Raw genomic sequence first — 5,769 nt, 5'->3', positions numbered from 1 at the left:
GAGAGAGAGAGAGAGAGAGAGAGAGAGAGAGGGAGGGAGAGAAAGGGAGAGAGAGAATTCTCTTTCTGTGGCTTCTCCCTTCTTCCTGGGCTCTGGAGAGGCAGACTCCATTCCAGCACCCCTCTGCTCAGCCATGTTGACAGGAGGAGGCTTGGCTGGTAGTTCGCTCCAATTCTTTCCCCCTGACTTGTGAAACTAGAGTGTCTGCAAGGGAGACACTGTGCTGACAAAGCATGACGCAGCCGGTTCTTAAGGCAGCTGCTTTTACAGAACGCTGCAGTCTTCCTTTGGAAGGGACTGGTCTGGACCGTGCTCCACAGCGACTTTCTCATGCAAAGATGACAGAGAACACGTTCAGCTAGGACAGTGCTTGTACAGGGAAAAAGGATGCCTGCAGAAAATGTACTTTTCTCTTTCTAAACATATAATGCATTTTCTCTTGAAATCTGAGCCCCATATTAAACTAATCTTAGTGTCCACTCATGCTTTTAAGAGCTCATCTTTCATGGAACCCTGGAGTATCAAGAACCGTTATGCTTAAATCTAAAAGACAAAAATAATGTCCACCCTAAATTCCTGGACAAGTCTACCCATCACCAGTAATAACTAGTGTCACTGGCCCAGGTCAGTACTTGCTGACTGAATTAAAATGAAAATATCTGTTCTGCCTCACTGTCTTTTGAAAGCTTCAGTTTTGGAGTTGGATTTTTCCTTCTGTTTTGGACTATGTCAAAGTGCTAAGTGTGAATTCAAGAAGGGTTGAGGCTAGGAGCAGAGCCATCCATATTCCCAGGTTGCATTTGATTTCCACACAGTGACATCTGATCCACTCCAAGCCACTTTCCCCCACTCGGTCTGAGTTTGACAATGATGTGAGGAATGGCTGCTCTGCTAGGTCTAGGGGTGGGGCCTTCTACAGAAAGACAGGGCTTTGACATCAAATCCAAGAACTTCCTAGGAGAGGAAATATGGTGAGGGGAGGGAAGAGGATAGAATGACACAGTATAGAGCCAAACATCTAGACAGTGCCCACCACCACTGGCAGAACATTATACCAGGTGTGCTAGAAAGGCCACTCCAAAATTTAGTTTCTATGAATGCAGAAAGGGTGTGGCAAGGGAAGTAGAAGTGGCTTGTGGGGGTAGAAGATCCAAGTTCTGTCCCTTGATCTGTCACTGACTGGCAATGTCATCTCAAACAACTCAACCTGTCATTGTTAATTCACCTGTCTATGCAACAAAGGGGTTGGATTAAAGGACCTTTCCAGTCCTGAATTCTGTGATTGTAAGGGACTACACTGTCTTTAGTTTGGTAAAGGGAACATAAGTGTGCAACACAAAGACACTTTGATCCACATGTTTTCTGTGCTTGTGGTGGGGGAGTGTACAGAGAGAAAATGAGTCACTCTACTTCCTGACCTGGAAAGTTGTTGGTAGGTGGAGTCTATCAGAGTTAATCTATGATGGGCAGTGCTTTTTTCTGTTGATTTTTATGGTTTCTTCTGTCTGTCATTCTTCACAGTGGCTGACCCACACACTCCACTATGCATTTACAACCCTTACAATTCCAGTCATTTAAAAAATGAGCTTTGAATAGAATCTCTTAAATTGTACTTCTAGTCTCTCTCTTGTTTTTTGTTGTTCTGTTTGACCCTTTTCCTTACTTGCTTTTATCTCAGGAAAAGCTCCCTCTCAGGACTTTTAGATACAAAGGGCAGAAACAAAGAAGATGCACGTCCAGGGCATGGAAATATTGACATTGAGCTGATCTCAGGGGAGAGCATCTGAAGCTTTTCTCTTTGTTTATGTGCATGCTCTGTGAATTGACTGTATGAATGGGGTCTTGACGTTCTAGGATTTGCCTTGTTTCAGATACCTACTCATGCTTTGGTCAAAGTGCACTATTTCTGAAGAAGGTAGGGAGCTCAGCTGGGAATGCACAGATATAACCACCTGGAGCACACTTGGAAGCAGAATAACTGCATATGGAATGCTAGTTTAACAGTGTTTTCCCCCTCAGCACTCTGAAGATGTCATCCCATCGTTTTTCTCTATCATTGCCTCTGAGAAATCTGCCGTCAACCTCCCTGTCCTTCCATTGTAAGTAAATCGTACTTTCCCTTTTTAAAAATACTTTTTTCTCTTTGTCTTTGGTATTCTAAAGTTTCTCTATGATGTCACTAAGAATAGTTCTATTTCTATTTATACTATTTAGGACTCAAGTTTCTTCAATCTGAAGATTTATGCCTTTCTTCAGGACACACAAAAAAAGTTAATGTTGCACAACCATCAAAATTGACAAAAATAAAAACAATTATCAAGTGCTGGCAAGGATGTGAGAAAAATTCTCATAAGCCACTGAAGAGAAGTTATAAATTATTACAACACCTTTGGGGTGCAATCTGGAGACACTAGCAAGGCAGAATATTATATAATCTGTAATCAAGCAATTACAATTTTAGAAATTAGCTTAGACAAAATGTATAGAGAAAGGAAATATACATAAATATGATCAATGAATCATTATTTGAAACTGGAAGAGAGAGAGAGAGCTAACCAAAATGTCTACCAACAGGACAGTAAGTGCATCAGTTGTGGTAAAGTCACAGAATTCTAAACAGCTGCTGAAATCGAGGGATTCCATGTACTCATATCAAGTAGATAAATTTGGGAAAGAAATGAGGAATATGAACAGCAAACAACAGACGGCAAGGGCCAAATGATATACAAATGTCAATAACCCGTAGTACAATATTGCATATTGCCCAGTAAGCAGAAGACATAAGATCTCACACTTCCTCTCTACTGGAGTAGAATAAAAATGATGAGAAAATAAAAGGATATCCAAAAATGTATCACCTTGGAAATAAAAAGATTATAGAAATAATTCCTGGTTTGAGGAAATAACCCACACTAAAAACTACATAGAAATGGTTAACAATATTAGCCCAAAACGTATTTAGAGAAATCAGTGGGTAACTGATGAAAGCCTGGGGTGTCCCCACAGTTATACTACGAAAGTGTTTTGAGTCTATCTTGGGCCTGGGCTTCTGACTGGCTTGTGGTGCTTTCTGACGTAGGGGAACAGGGAAGGAATCGGAACATAGCTCTACCCCCAAACTGTCCCTTAGTAGCAGGCAGGAAACAGAGGAAGACAATAGAATGTTGTAGAATGCGGAGGGATGTAAAACAGTATCAGGGTGGAGGAAACTCAGGAAGAGGACAGAGAAGAGCAACAGGAGCAGTCTTGTTCTGGGAGCTGGTGTGCGCAAGTGCGGGCAATGCCCGAAGCTCCAAAAGGCCACTGCTCTGTGTCCTCGCGTGAGCACAGCCAGACCTGGCCAGGCACAAAGCACGTGCAAGCTCTGGGGGCCATGTCAGAGGAAGTCGTGTGCAAGGTACGGGGCTGGGATGAGAGGAGATTCCGGAGAGCAAGGGGCAAGAACGATCAATCGACTCAGAAGGCCAAGCTCTCAGAAAGAGGGATCAGTCCTAGTACTGCCCCAGGGAGCAGGGGATGAGGCCAGAGTGTCCCAGCTCCTTGGGGACACCAAGGCCCTGTGGAGGGGCCAATATGAAGTCAGGGGAATTTGACTGTTACAGAACCTTCAGCTAGAAATGTTCCTCTTACCTAAATTCAGGTGCTAAATGAACAACAAAGGACGACCCACTACAAACAGTTTCCAGTGGGAGGTAGTTGAGGCCGTTACATCCCTAAGAACACCACCGGGCAGAGTGGGGATGGGGTGGGAAGACATGGCAGAACCCTGGTGCAGAGGCAAATTCCTGGCCCGGCCCCACCCAGACCAGAAAGGAAGCTGTCGTCCTTTCAGCCTCTTTCAGTTTTGGCCACGCCAGGCCACATACTCAGAGTTTGCAGGGCTCTGCCTTTTAGGTCATCCAGAAGATCCACACTCATCACAGAATGGGTGGGAGGGGAAGTGTGGTGTGTATTAACTCATACAAAAGTTGGCTATGAGCCCAGTAATGTTAATAACCAGAAATTACTGAATTCTCTGTTTGTCTGTTATGGAAATAAAAACCTTCAGGGGATGGATCAAACATCTCTGGAAATTACTTGAAAATGGTGGATAGCTAAATACAATGTGCCCTGGACACTGTAACTAGAATGTACTATAATCTAGGTATATTTTTGTCTTTTAAAGATTGGTCTTGGGGAACCCTACCTAGTAAATACTGCAGAAACTGCCTGAAGTAGTTCCAAGAGCTAGCTAGCTATGTCAGTTCTTGAGCGGGAATTCACAGCCATAGCATTTGGCATATGTCATGTGCTGGCACTTTTAATGGTTGTGGGAACACTGAGTCGTGCACCCATAGTCACCCTGTTAAATCCTAACCTTGGGGTCCCTAGGTAGAAAGTCCTGATGATAGGGTTTCCCATGGCATAAATATCTTCACTGTGCCCATTCCAAGCTGCGAATGTGATATCCCTGAGCACAGTTGCTGCTTGTTAATCAGCACAGGCCAGTGCACGGAAACTAGCTGTTCACCCGTGGGCACCACTAAAAACTGTGCTCTGTAGATATGCAAAGGCCCTGGTAAAAGAAAATAGAACATAAATTCAAGGTGGGAGCACAGGGTGGGGGGTTTGAGACAGGGTCTCACTAGTTCAGGCTGGCCTTGAACTCACTATGTAGCTCAAGCTGGCCTTGAAGTTGCAGCAATCCTCCTGCTTCAGCCTCCCAAGTGCTGGGATTAGAGGCATGCACCACTGCACCTGGCTTTAAACCTCCTTTTTAAGCAAACAGGAATGTAAGCATCACACTGAGTATTCTGAGCTCTCGGTTCCTTTGGGATTCCCCTTGACAGAGGCGAGCACTGCTTTCCTTTCATACACTGGTGCTGTGGTGATGCTGACCAAAGAATCACTGGCCCCACACTGGAAGCCATTTTCAGAATGGCTGAGCTGATGGTCAAAACAGAAGAGGTGAAGTCTCCTGAAATTGGGGGCAGAAACACTGAAATTCAGACCTGTGACATACAGTTTTTTTATGCTTATTAACATTAATGAAAAGAAGAAACCTGTTCAAAAGATGAAGAAAGGGTTAGTACTTTTAATGAGAGGAAGACAGAAGCACTTGTTAAAATAGAGGTGAATTGACAGTGTCAGTAAGAATCCTTGGGCGCTTTTCTAAAGGAGGCTTTTCCTGCTCTGACCCCGCAGTGACTGGAGCTGCTGGATACCTTGGCTGTCATCCTGCTAAATTTCAGTCCGAATGCAGGATGAGTTTATCTGTAGCCTTAGTGCGAGTCTCTGATAAAAGGAACCAGTGCCCCTCGAGAGGATGGTTGATTCCGTATTTCAGGGCACGGAAAACAATCAGAGTTAGTCTGTGAATTCCAGGTGTTAGAAGAAAGCAAAGTCGCACTGGGCATCAGAGAATCACAAGCCCATCATGATGCGAAAAAGACGAGAGATTGCACGGAAACACACTCGAGCGTCCGAAAGGCTGCATGTTGATCAACCCAGTGAGGTCTGCGTTAGGTTTCTGTGACTGTTTTCAAACTCAGATTTTATCCTTTCTACAAGGAGAGGAACTGAGAAGCGTACCAGAACCACACAGGGGCACACCAGGAGCTTTCCACGCGTGCAGAGACCTCTGGAAGGTGCTTTCCTTGCTAGAAAAGGAGACAAGCAGACTGGAGAGCTAGGGTTTGGGTGAGGCCGGGACAGCCTGGAAGAACTGCTGGTCTTCTCTCCGAGGCGGGAGTGCGGCGGGCCTTCCTCGGTACTTCCACAGTGCGGTGT

The 5,769-nt window shown here is 44.8% G+C and overlaps 1 protein-coding gene across 1 annotated transcript in view; it reads left to right on the top strand.

Moving 5' to 3' along the window:
• Mobp (myelin-associated oligodendrocyte basic protein) overlaps window positions 1-4,061 on the top strand; it is a 55,329-nt gene extending 51,268 nt beyond the window's left edge. Inside the window, exons 5-6 of the mRNA XM_005383583.2 lie at window positions 2,020-2,099; window positions 2,215-4,061. The gene's annotated coding sequence lies outside the window, so the exon portion shown is untranslated. The remainder of the gene's footprint in view (window positions 1-2,019; window positions 2,100-2,214) is intronic.
• The last annotated feature ends 1,708 nt before the right edge of the window (window positions 4,062-5,769 follow it).

Source organism: Chinchilla lanigera, unplaced genomic scaffold (genome assembly GCF_000276665.1).
Source record: "Chinchilla lanigera isolate Chin_1 unplaced genomic scaffold, ChiLan1.0 scaffold00019, whole genome shotgun sequence".
Classification (NCBI taxonomy): domain Eukaryota; kingdom Metazoa; phylum Chordata; class Mammalia; order Rodentia; family Chinchillidae; genus Chinchilla; species Chinchilla lanigera.
The sequence above is the reverse complement of the archived record's forward strand: the minus strand, read 5'-3'. Positions and strand labels throughout refer to the sequence as shown.